This window comes from Microcaecilia unicolor, chromosome 2 (assembly GCF_901765095.1).
Source record: "Microcaecilia unicolor chromosome 2, aMicUni1.1, whole genome shotgun sequence".
Classification (NCBI taxonomy): Eukaryota; Metazoa; Chordata; class Amphibia; order Gymnophiona; family Siphonopidae; genus Microcaecilia; species Microcaecilia unicolor.
In genome coordinates this window covers 128,525,140-128,538,946 of record NC_044032.1, presented here as the reverse complement: position 1 = coordinate 128,538,946, position 13,807 = coordinate 128,525,140, and the positions used below count along the sequence as shown (strand labels likewise).

Below are 13,807 nucleotides of genomic sequence, written 5' to 3'. Positions count from 1 at the left end.
GTTAGGTGTTACTGTTAGTTCCCCTGCCAAATGACCCACTAAAGAGAAGGGGAAGTCCTGTAGTATTGTGACAAGTGGATAGATTACCTGGACAGTAAGCTGTTATATTGCATCAGCCATTAGAGGAGCCAGAAACTTGGAGGATTTGGGAGTCCGTCCGTAACCAGGGCTAGGGTGGAATTGTAGTGTACCTTGGCTGATAGCGAGACCTTTGGGGTGGCAGCCCGAAGGGAGTATGCAGTTACTGGAAGTCTAGACATGATGGTACTGAAGTATATCAGGAGTGTGAAATCCGCTCTGGGTTGTAACTGAGCTGCAGGACAGGCATGAGGGTTAAGCATGTGTATTAACTCAGAAAATGTATTATTGCTTATGATCATCTGGAAAGCAATATGATCTATAATTGACTGCATGAAGACCAATGCAGTGAACCATCAGTTAAGAAATGTTCCAGTTCTTTTAATCCTATGAGTGTCATATGGTTCCTGAGTAGATGGATTGATGGGACCAGAGTAAGTGAGTAAGTGATAAAACATTCAGTGCCTCTTGAGCCCCTTCTAACCCTGGATAGTAGGACCGGGTTACAATTAGGCACCAACAGTTACAACTATCATTGACTTGTAACTGTTGTCACCTAACTTTAGGCTCCCCAGTGCCAACTTAAGCCAGCATTGCTTTATGGAATCTTAGCACGAAAAGCCATTATAGAATTTGCACTAAGGAGTGAATTCTATACATAGTGTCCAAAAAACTGACGCTGAAAAAAGCACTATTCTATAAGTCATGCTTAAAGTTAGGCGCAGTTTATAGAATAGCTCTTATACCCAGGAATTACGCCTAAGTTTAGCCGTTGCTATGTGCACCAACTGAAACATGGTGCAATATCATGTCCTGTCATGGACCTGGAAGAGTGCCGTCATCCAGAGGGCGAGAGGCAGCCAACAGTGCCCTTAGTTCTTCGCCTAGACCAGCCACCATTCCCTGAAGGTTGAACCCTTGGGTGTGGGCAGCCAGCAGGACTTGGGATCCTTAGGGGAAAAGGCATATGTCAGACCGGCCACACTAGAAGATGATAATAAACCAATACAGAGTAGGACAGGCGGCGAGCACAGCGTGGCTGGAAATCAGCATAGGTCAGGATATGCAGCAAACACAGCATGGTCAGAAGTCAGCGTGGGTCAGGACAGGCAGCAGAAACAGCGTGGTCAGAAGTTAGCATGGGTCAGGACAGGCAGCAGAAACAGAATGGTCAGAAGTCAACATGGGTCAGGGAAAGCAGCAGAAACAGTGTGGTCAGAAGTCAGTGTAGGTCAGGAGGGGCATAATCGTATGCAAACGCCTATCTCCATGGGCGTTTATCTCCGAGAACGTGTCCGTGAAGTGGCGGGCCGAACCGTATTTTCGAAAAAATGGACGTTTGGTTTTTTTTAGCGATAATGAAAACTAAAAACGCCCAGCTCAAAAACGTCCTAATCTGAGCCATTTGGTTGTGGGAAGGGCCACGATTTGTAGTACACTCGCCCCCCTGATATGCCAGGACACCAACTGGGCACCCTAGGTCAGTGCGGTGGACTTCAGAAAAAGCTCCCACATGCATAGCTCCCTTACCACGGGTGCTGAGCTCCCAACCCCCTCCCCCAAAACCCACTACCCACAAATGTACAACACTACCATAGCTCTTAGGGGTGAAGGGGGCACCTACATGTGGGTACAGTGGGTTTTGGAGGCCTCCCATTTACCAGCACAAGTGTTACAGGTGGGGGGGATGGGCCTGGGTCCACCTGGCTGAAGTGCATTGCGGTACCCACTAAAAGTGCTCCAGGGACCTGCATACATGCAGGCCTCTAGGACTTGTTACTGCTGTATAACATTGGCACACCAGTTTACACCTGAAGACTAATCTCTCCGAAAACATCCTTTATTGGAATAAGCACGCTTACTCACAGTTAACTGCAGATCAGAGGTTGTGCCCCACCACTGGCAACGAGTCTCCCTGGTAGTGAGATTAGCAGGTCAGAGCTGGCAGAATGTTGTACAATGCCCTCTTTTAGCCACATTCAAGGTAAGAACTAAGTTCTCTAACATGGCTAACACATGGAAGGGATCTAAAACTGGCTTACAAAAATGGCCACTACCTCATGGACTACCGGAAACACAACAGGGCACACTCTGACCCAGTAGGCAGGGGGAAAAGCACCATGAGAGAAGAGCCTACCAACTACCAACATCGTGAGACTGTAACAGAAGCTAATGAAATCACGGAGCCCAATACCCTACACCCACCACAATGCAATGCTGATGTGACCCTGTAGTGCACCTGAGAACCACATCTGACCCAGGGAAAGGCTGTGACAGGATCGAACATATTCTGCTGTCATGGAGGTGGGTACAACATTTGAGGCTGGCATAGAGGCTGGAAAAAAGTTTTTAAAGTGGGTTTTTTTCTGGTGGGAGGGGGTTAGTGACCACTGGGGGAGTCCGGGGAGGTCATCCTCGATTCCCTCCAGTGGTCATCTGGGCACTTTTTTGGGACTTGCTCGTGAAAAAAAAGGGTCCAAAAAAAGTGACCCAAAATCGCGGTAAAAACGCCTTTTTTTTTCGATTATCAGCTAAAGACGCCCATCTCTCCTCGGCTGATAACCACACCCCAGTCCCGCCTCCACCACGCCTCCGACACGCCCCCGTCAACTTTATTCGTTTCTGCAACGGAGTGCAATTGGAAATGCCCAAAATCGGCTTTCAATTATACCGATTTGGGCGCCTTTGCGAGAAAAACGCTCATCTCCCGATTTGGGTCAAAATATAGGCATTTTTCTCTTTCGATTATAAGCTGGCAGGACAGGCAGTAGAAACAACATGGTCAGAAGTCAGCATGTGTCAGGACAGGCAGCTGATACAGCGCGATCAGACGTCTGTGTGGGCCAGGGCAGGCAGCAGATACAGCATGGTCAGAAGTCAGCGTGGGTCAGGACAGGCAGCTGATACAGCATGGTCAGAAGTCAGCGGGGTGAGGACAGGCAGCAGAAAGTGTGGTCAGAAGTCAGCAAGGGTCAGGACAAGCAGTAGATACAGCATGGTCAGAAGTCAGTGGGGGGGTCAGGACAGGCAGCAGAAAGTGTGGTCAGAAGGCAGCGTGGGTCAGGAACTGGCAGCAAACACCAAGCAGAAGATAAGGCACATGCAGCCACAGCGCCAAGAGACAGTTGGCGAAGCCACAAGCGAGCTGTGGAGGTGTAAGAAGAAGGGACACACAGCCAATGTCAGAGGATACCCGACGGCCTGACATCACCAATGATACGGGTTGGAGGATTCTGCGCGTGAGTGAAGGTGGCGCGCTGGAGTGGGCCCAGTGCTGTGGGAGGAAGCCACAAGCCTGCACGGTTGCAGAATATCCCTTGCCCCTGTGTCGGCCCTCAAAGATCTGCTGGGTTGAAGACACCCCTGATGTTCCCCCCAGGTATGAGGGCAAGACATGCAAATCTATGCACCTAAATCAGGCGCGTATCCCCTTATTCTATAACAACATGCATAAATGCTAGGAATGCCCCTTTTTGGCCCATGACCCTCCCATTTCCACACCACCTTTTTATTTAATCACACTTAAAATTTAGGCATGGATCCCACACCTAAATGTATGCACGTAAATTCCAATTAAATCTGATTAGTATCAATAATTGTTTTTTTAAGCCAATTATTGGTGCTAATTCACTTGTTATTCAATTAAATTGTGCATTCAAATTAGGTATGCACCCAAATTTGCATGCGCAATTCTTTGCAACTTTTTTATACAATTAGGGAATAATCGTATGGGATTGGGGTGCCTAATTCTTGGTGCTACTTTGTAGAATTGCCACTATAATGTTTTAATTATAATGTTCTGTGTAGTTTTGATTTTATGGGTTGTTCTCAATGTTTATATTGTAAAGCACTTTGGGCAACTTATTTTAGTCAGAAAGGTGGTCTAAAGTTTGTAAATAAAATACATATATGCCAACCTTTTTGTCTTTCCAAGTGCACAACAAAACACATATCTCAGCTGCCTGTAGTCAGTGATCTCTGGACTTTTTCTCTGTGATTTTCTGTAGAGTTCCTGCAGTTTCATCACAGTCTTGGAGGTGGCAGTGACATCTAGTGGTAGGAGTAGAAATTACTTTCACACCACAGTCCCAGAAGGGACATTGGTTTTAACCAATCCATACCCTGCAATCTGAAAGTTATATTGCATGTATAGAGCTTAGGGACCCTTTTACTAAGCCGCTGTAGGCTCTACGCACATGCAGTGCGTGCTCAAACGAGACTACCACGAGGCCAGTTCACCCTCCTGGTGGAAATTTCAGATTTGGCACGCGCCCATAATGCATGGATGAATTATTTATTTATTTCCATCTATGCGTGCCAGTTCTGGCGGTACCAACTGGTCACCGTGCATGTAGTGCGTGAGTCTTTACCACTAGATCAATGGGTGGTGTTACAGGCTCAGGCCGGTTTTGGGCGCGTGCTGGTTTCATTTTTACCACAGGCCCTTTTCCTGTCCCATTAAAAAGTAGCCCTTTTTTGTAGATGTGGTAAAAACTGGCCCAGCGTGTGCCCAATATACTCACCTACACTACCACAGGCCACTTTTTACCGCTGCTTAGTAAAAGGGCCCCTCAATGTCTGCTAATGGAATGATTGTGTGCTAAATGTTAAGAAGCCCATAGATATAAAATGCGCTTCATAGCATTTAGCATGCACTGTTAGTTCTCTGCTCTCTAAGCTATAGTAAAAGGACCTTGAAATCTCTATCTAGTCAGAGATTTGATTTATTTTTATTTGGTCATTCTTTCCTTATATATAATGTGTTAAACCATTTATTACTGAATAATAGAAAGTAAAATATTATGAGCTAAATATTCTTTGTCCTGTAAGGGACCTAAGGCCAGAAGTCAGTTTCCAATATGCAAACCAGAGGAGATAACATTATGTAAAGCAAAAGTTGGCTTTGTTCAGGAGTATTGCAATGGAGGGCAATTTTCAAAGTCATTTCTGCTAGCAAAATAGCATTTTATCTGCAAAATTGGTCATTTAACAGTTGCTCCTCCCTTCTTGTAGGTAAATAGTGCATGCATTGATCAGCAATGTGTATGTTTATCTAACCTGAGTGGAGGAATTTCTGGGGGCATAAAGTTAAGGCATGGATTTAGACCACATGCGTACTTTTACCCCAGCTCAGGGTTAGGGCATGAATTGCAATAACACACATGCTTTTCTATTTCTAAAATAGCACAGGCCCCACAGGACAAAGTAGAGATCAATGCCTGTGTGGATTTTTTCCTCAGGCAGTTTTCAAAGTGCAAATGTGCCCATGCTCTCATTTTTTAAAGTGATGCACAATGCACAAGAAAAGGTACCCGTGAACTTTGCCACAGTGCAAGCAGTGTGCTTTGATAGAGAAAATCCACCAGGTATAAAACCCAATACATTTTTATTCCTTAGATACTTGATGTTTGCGTTAATTTTTCTGTATGTTCAAAAAGGTACCATTTTGATCATGTATTGATCACAAATCACAGGGAGAAAAAAAACATCTGTTAATTTGTTGGACTTAGCAAGGACTTCCTGTCACTCATGGCAGGCTCAATGCGGCAATGGAGGGTTAAGTGACTTGCCCAGAGTCACAAGGAGCTGCCTGTGCCTCAGGTGGGAATTGAACTCAGTTCCTCAGGACCAAAATCCACCACCCTAACCACTAGCCACTCCTCCACATTGAAATAGGTGCTAACATTTACATGTCTGTTATATATGTAAATGTTTAGAATAATGGCATTTACATGTATATGTATTCACATGCACATGTAACTGCCAAAAGTCTGCCTAAGCACTATTCTATAAATACAGTTAACTTACATAGGGGTCCTTTTACTAAGCTGTGGTAAAAAGTGGCCTTAACATGGAGTAGAGGAGTAGCCTAGTGGTTAGTGCAGTGGACTTTGATCGTGGGGAACTGAATTTGATTCCCACTGCAACTCCTTGTGACTCTGGGCAAGTCACTTAACCCTCCATTGCCCCTGGTACAAAATAAGTACCTGAATATATGTAAACCGCTTTGAATGTAGTTGCAGAAACCTCAGAAAAACGGTATATCAAGTCCCATTTCCCTTTCCTTTATACAGGTCTTTCCCAGCCCTGGACCGACCCGCCGTCATCGTCTGCTACCCTTGCTGGCAGGGGACCCCAACCCCCGCCACCTGAGGTCCTCTTCTTCCTTCATTCTGAGTCTGACCTCCTGCACGTACAGCGTGCAGGATGTCAGACTCAGAACGAAGGAAGAAGAGGACCTCAGCTGGCGAGGGTTGGGGTCCCCCGCCAGCAAAGGTAGCAGACGGCGACGGCGGGTTGGCAGCGGGAGGGGGGTCAAGAGGGTCATCGACGGGCGGGGGGGTCAAAGTTGGTGGTGGCGGTGGCGCCGGGAGGGAGGCTAAAATGTGCCCCCTCACCTCGGGCTCTGGACCCCCCTCCCGCCGAAGTCTGGCTACACCCCTGCTGTTTACTAAGCCATGCTAGCATTTGTACTGCACGCTAAGCATTAGCGCGGTATCCGTGTAGATGCCCATAATATTCTTATGGGCGCTTACATGGTTAGCATGTGCTAAAAACACTAGCGCACCTTAGTAAACAGGGCCCTAAGTTTTTAATAATAATAAACCCTTTTCATCCAATATTTTCCAAAACCTTTTAAACAATATAACCTATCCATTGGAGTCCAATCTGAAAATCCTAGGAATAACTATTGATCAACAATTATCATTTGAACCACAAGTATCCACAGTAGTGACTCGTGTCTTCAAATCACTGTGGAAATTAAAAGATTGAGACCATACTTTCCAAATTTAATTTTCAGATCCTTAACTCAATTACTAGTATTATCTGAATTTGATTGTTGCAATGCCATTTATGCAAGTCTAAAACCTCATTAATCAGAAAATTACAAACTGCCCAGAACACTGCAGCTCACCTTGTACTCAGAGTTCCCCGTTATTCTAAAGCAACCTCACTTCTAAACTTACATTGGCTTCCAATAAACACACGCATCACATTCAAATTATGTGTGCTCATTTATCAAATAATTTATAGCCTATCTCCATCTTATATGCAGAACCTTATTGAGTTGCCAACACATAACGCTAAGAAATCCTCGAGAGACTTCCTTGTCTTACACTTACCTCAATGCAATAAAATTAAATATAAAATAATTCACACTGCTGGATTCTCCTATCAATGTTCTAAGAGAAGGAAATTCATTGCGTAAGCAATTACATCACACTGCTGAATATTTCACATTTCACAGATTGCTAAAGACACACCTGATAAGATCGTTTATTAATGACAGAAGCAACCAATCTAACATCTAAACTACAGGCTGCAACACTCATGACTCCATCACATTTTATTCTGATTATCACCATGTTTTTTTAATATAATCTGACTTTTTTAATTGATGTTACCTGGATTTGACCCTACAAGTTCTATGACAGCTACAAAGATCTTTGGAAATAGGTTCACCGAACCTTAAACAATTTTACAGGTTTATTAAAGTAGCTCAATGAATTAAAACAAAAATCAGCAAGATCTTGAGTGTGTCAAACAATCTGCTTCAGATCTTTAAAATCTTGGAACTGGATTTTGTTAAATCAGTGTGTCTGCTTGGTATTTTCCAAAGATTAAAAGTGCATTTAAAAAAAAATCAAATTCAGATTTTGCACAGTTAAGCATTTCTCTGGTAAATCTAAGGAAACCAGGCTTCAATTCACTTGAAAAATGCTTGGTTCAAGTTAGACTGTAAGGGGGTGAAGTCATCAACATGGACTGCCATTAAGATGGGTTACTTTACCACAAGTCATGCTGTTTTAACAATAGCGTTGCCATTTCACGCAATGTGACCCCGTGCTAAACTGGTATGATGTGTGGTAAAATAACCCAACTTAATGGTAGTCTATGTTGATAAAGTCCCTCCTAAATTGTTTACGTATTTCTACTCAAGGCATACAGGGTGTCTCTTGCCAAGGTGCATTAACGGTTTTAGTGCACGCTAATGATTAGCACACACTAAATGCTACAGACACCCATAGGAATAAATGGGCATCTCTAGCATTTCGCACATGCTTATTTTTCATGCATGCTAAAGACGCTCCCGCGCCTTTGTAAAAGGGCTCCACAGTTTCTTCAATCTTCTAGATAAATTCTTTTAGAAAACAGAAGTATAGATTTTAGAAATTATCCATAAAAATATTTCACTTACATGACACTGAAGTACAATGTACATATAAACTTATTATTATACTATTATATTTCATCTGCTTATAACAATCATCAGCAAACTGAACAATGCCTGAACTACTACTACTACAAATCATTTCTATAGCGCTACCAGTGGTACGCAGCACTTTACAATTGAACATGAAGATGAGACAGTCCTTGCTCGAGAGCTTACAATCTAAATCAGGACAGACAGACAGGACAATTAAGGGTAAGGGTAGGACAGACAGATAGGACACATAGGGATGAGGGACTATTGAAGAAAGGAAGACAAGATAAAGGTTATGAACAAGTGAAAAGTTAGGAGTCAAAAGCAACATCAAACAGGTAGGCCTTTAGTCCAGATTTGAAGGCGGCTAGAGATGGAGCTTGACGTAGCCGCTCAGGAAGTTTATTCCAGGCATAAGGTGCGGCGAGATAAAAGGAATGGTAACCTCTCCAAAACTGTAAAATAGTCTTTCAAACATTTTATGTAAATACAGTAGATAATTTAACCCTGTTTAAAGCTTGTGATAGAAAACTTATTATCTAAACAGACCATGCTCTCGTGTTTTAAACTGATGCACAAGAAAAGGTACCCGTGAACTTTGCCACAGTGCAAGCAGTGTGCTTTGAAAGAGAAAATCCCCCAGGTATAAAGCCCAATACATTTTTATCCTTTAGATGCTTGATGTTTGCATTAATTTTTCTGTAGGTTCAAAAAGGTACCATCTTGATCATATATTGATCACAAATCACTGAGAGAAAAAAAAACATGTTTTAATTTGTTGGACTTAGCAAGGACTTTCTATCACATCAGGGCCATAGAAATAGGTGCTAATATGTAAATGTGCACACAAAACGTGATCTGATTTTCACACAAATGATGAATTGCGAATTTATCTTTCAATTATAAAATCTACTACTGTAACTATGAGTTATGGTGTGACAGCATTTCTAAGAAAGCCAACTGCCCCTACTAACAAAACTCTCCAAATCAGTAAAGTTCACATTCACATCAGAGTCAGAAAATTTCTCTGATCCCTTTATCTGTCAGGTTTACTCAGTTGCTTCAGGTGGAATAAAATTTGAGTCTGATGTTGAACTGAAGTATTCGTAATTTAGGGCCTCTTTTACTAAGGTGAGCTACCGTTTTTAGCATGTGCTAATATTTAGGGTGCACTAAACTTTAGAGACTTCCATAGGAATATATGGACATCTCTATCGTTTAGCGAACCCTAAATATTAGCGCGTACTAAAAACGCTAGCCTGCCTTAGTAAGAGATCCCCTAAGTCAGAAAACATATTTACAAGGATCCAATGAATGTTTACATTACAGAAATTCAAAATTGCATGGTCTGAAAATATCTTCATGTTTCTCTTGTCTTTGGAAAATTAAAAAGCAATGAAACCCCAAATTAGAAAATAAAAAACATCTAAGTAAAGGTTTTTATTTTATAATTGGGGCTTCATTGTTTGGAGAAAGAGGGGGCAAAAGTAATTAACTTCTAATTACTTCTGCCCCTCTTTCCTTATGCTTTTTTGTGGATGATTTCCTGATCTGATGAAGAAGGGCAACCTTCGAAAGCTAATCAAGAAATGTATTAAGTTATGTCCAACAAAAAAGGTATCATCTTATTTTCTTTTCCATGTTTTAATTTTGTTTGATTTCTATTGATTACCTGCAGATATTTGGAAGCCAGTCATAGAACTTGTAGGGTCAAATCCAGGTAACATCAATTAAAAAAGTCAGATTATATAAAAAAAAACATTGGACATAACTTAATACATTTCTTGATTAGCTTTCGAAGGTTGCCCTTCTTCATCAGATCAGGAAATCATCCACAAAAAAGCATAAGGAAAGAGGGGCAGAAGTAATTAGAAGTTAATTACTTTTGCCCCCTCTTTCTCCAAACAATGAAGCCCCAATTATAAAATAAAAACCTTTACTTTGGTGCACATCTGCTATGCGCGTCTGAAAAATATTTTTTATTTTCTGGTGCGCGTAATGGACATGCGCCAAGTGGCATTTGACGCGCGTAGGTCATTACCGGCCAGATTCTTTACCGCTAAGTCAATGGCTGGCAGTAAGGTCTCAGACCCAAAATGGAAGGGCGGCAATTTTGATTTTGCCACAAGTCCTTTTTTGGCAAAAAATAGGCCTTTTTTACAGGCACGCTAAAACATGGATCTGCGTGCACCCAAAACCCATGCCTACACTACCGCAAGCCATTTTTCAGTGCGCCTTTGTAAAAGGACCCCTTAATTGGTGATAACTATCAATAATTGGTCTTATCAAGTGCAAATTGGCACAAATTAGCAGTTACGTGCATAACTGATCTACACCCTATTCTATAAACTGTGCACCTAGGTGCAGATGATCATAAGCCCCACGCTGTTCCAAACAGTGCTCTAAAATTAGCACCCAAACAGCGCAGGGCAATAATGCCCCTATGATCAAAGCTAATTGCAGGCAAATTTATGGGCGCTATTATCTCTGTGGTCTGTAGTAGTGTGGATGCATCTTTTGGGTGCACACTGGACCACTTTTTACCGCAGCTGGATAAAAGGCCATTTTTTTTAAAGGGCCGGGAAATGGGCGTGCACAAAAATTGAACCTAGCGCACACCTATTTACAGCCTGAGCCCATACCACCAGCCACTGACCTGGCAGTAAGGGCTGATGCACTACCACACAGTAGCCATGCAGCATATGCAAAGGAGGCCACGCTGCCGATTACCACTGCAAATGCCCCCCATGGTAGAAAATAGAAATATATTTTCTACTGCAAGGTGATGCATGTGGGAGAAAAGAACCCGAATTATAGCTACGTCATGCAAGGTTCCACGTTAGGAGTTACGGACCAAGAAAGGGATCTGGGTGTCGTCATCGATAATACACTGAAACCTTCTGCTCAGTGTGCTGCTGCGGCTCGGAAAGTGAATAGAATGTTGGGTATTATTAGAAAAGGTATGGAAAACAGGTGTGAGGATGTTATAATGCCGTTGTATCGCTCCATGGTGCGACCGCACCTTGAGTATTGTGTTCAGTTCTGGTCGCAGCATCTCAAGAAAGATATAGTAGAATTGGAAAAGGTGCAGCGAAGGGCGACTAAAATGATAGCAGGGATGGGATGACTTCCCTATGAAGAAAGACTAAGGAGGTTAGGGCTTTTCAGCTTTGAGAAGAGACGGCTGAGGGGAGACATGATAGAGGTATATAAAATAATGAGTGGAGTGGAACAGGTGGATGTGAAGCGTCTGTTCACGCTTTCCAAAAATACTAGGACTAGGGGGCATGCGATGAAACTACAGTGTAGTAAATTTAAAACAAATCGGAGAAAATGTTTCTTCACCCAACGCATAATTAAACTCTGGAATTCGTTGCCGGAGAACGTGGTGAAGGCGGTTAGCTTGGCAGAGTTTAAAAAGGGGTTAGACGGTTTCCTAAAGGACAAGTCCATAAACCACTACTAAATGGACTTGGGGAAAAATCCACAATTCCAGGAATAACATGTATAGAATGTTTGTACGTTTGGGAAGCTTGCCAGGTGTCCTTGGCCTGGATTGGCCGCTGTCGTGGACAGGATGCTGGGCTCAATGGACCCTTGGTCTTTTCCCAGTGTGGCATTACTTATGTACTTATGTAATTACCGCTGGTAGCACACGCTACCCCGGCAGTAGTGCCAATTTGCCGCAAGCTACCCGTATGATAACCCTCCCGTGACTTTGTAAAAGGGCCCATAGATGCACTAATGTGCCATTCTAGAACACTAGCTGAGCATTATAACAGACTAGATGCATTAATGTGACCTTATAGAACAGTAGCTGAGAACTATAGCAGATTAGACGCACTAATGTGCCACTACAGAATACTAGCTGAGCACATTGGCATACTGAGGGCGGGGTGGTGGGGGCGGTCCGCCCCGGGTGCACGCTGCAGGAGGGGTACAGGGAGCAGCTGTACAGCTGTCATCTCTGCTGAATCCCTGCTTCCTCTGATGTTACTTCCTGTTCCGGGGCAGAGGGAGCAGGAAACCAGCGGAGCCGACAGCCACACGGCTGTTCCCAGCACCCCAGTAGATAAGAAGAATGCACCTGGGGGGGGGGGACGGTGATGCACCAGGGGGGGATGCTGCACCCGGGGGAGGTGTCATGCTGCACCTGGGGGGGACGGGCAATGCTGCACCCGGAGAGGGTGCACAGCGGCGATCCGGCCCGGGTGACAGCCGACCAAGGAACGCCACTGGCTGAGCACTATAACAGACTAGATGCACTAATGTGCCCTTATAGAATAGCAGCTGAGCACTCTAACTTTAGGTGTCTATGTTTGAGCGTCCTTTTATTCAGCTGACCGCATAGTGCGCCCTCTTTCAAAAGAAAGCTTGTTCAATAACTTTGCTCCTCTGATGAAAAAAATGGCCAAAAAAAATGAACATCCCCGGAAATGACACAGGACACAAAACGAAACAACATTTTTTCTGGTTGCCCATCCCTAGTTGCTAGCGTCTAAAACTAAGCATCAATTTATAGCATTAGCCCATATGTGTATTTTATATAATACACGTGTGCATTGCAGCTCTGCCCCCACCTGCTAATGGTACATGTAGCGGTACACATGATTATGTAAGCACACATAGATATGCATGCACACACATAAATGGTTATACAGTTTTATAAAAGGCCTTTTCTGTGCATAAAACCAGCCTTGCACATGGGAAAACCTGTATAAAATCGCCCCTATAATGCTAAACTACTGACATGAGCATGAGCATTTGTAGTGCAACCTCTCTTTCTGAACATAAGTACAATATCTTAGAAAAACAAACCATGCTCTAGGTCATGGCATCAGTCTGCAGTACTGCATGACATCTCTAAACTTAGCAAACACTATAGCCTTCAACCAAAATAAATCATAGAACGCCCTTTTAACTTAGTACTAAGTATCAGTATATAACATATTTTGCACTTCTAAATAAAGTCAATTCACTCATATCAGCCAATGAAGAAGACACCCCAGGGTTCCTACCTGCTCTTCCCAGTTTTCTGTCACCGTCTTGTGCAGAGACTGCAGTGTCACAGGAGCTAGCAGGGACAGCCTTTAATGTGACTTAAGAAAGAGAACAGAATGGTCACTTGCTTCTCTTTTTTTCTTAGATGAGTACCTTCGGAAAGAAGGAAGGAAGGGAGGGGAGAGGAAGTCAACAACCCTTAGCTTTCCTGAAAAAAAAATAAGGAAATGGCAGATAGACATCTTTTGCTCCTCGGACAAAAAAATGTTTGGCATAGAGAAATGAAAAGAATTCCACAAGTATTAGAGCGTCTACATTGGTTTTACAAAACAAACAAACAAAATGGGTAAACTATATGCGATTCCTTCAAAGCACATTTTCTGCAGATAGGTTTTGGTTTTGACGCTAAAATGTGCACATTCCAAGGCTTAATTCTATCACTCAGCGCCTGCATTTCTGCGCCATTAGCACCCCTAAAAGTACAGAACACTAGTATTTTGGCAGATAAGCGTACACTTACAC

General features: G+C 43.2%; 1 protein-coding gene across 1 annotated transcript in view; it reads right to left on the bottom strand.

The window, feature by feature from the left end:
* The window catches only part of LOC115462292 (zinc finger protein 366-like), a 120,861-nt gene extending 107,487 nt beyond the window's left edge, over positions 1 to 13,374 (bottom strand). Inside the window, exon 1 of the mRNA XM_030192302.1 lies at positions 13,303 to 13,374. The gene's annotated coding sequence lies outside the window, so the exon portion shown is untranslated. The remainder of the gene's footprint in view (positions 1 to 13,302) is intronic.
* Positions 13,375 to 13,807: the final 433 nt, after the last annotated feature.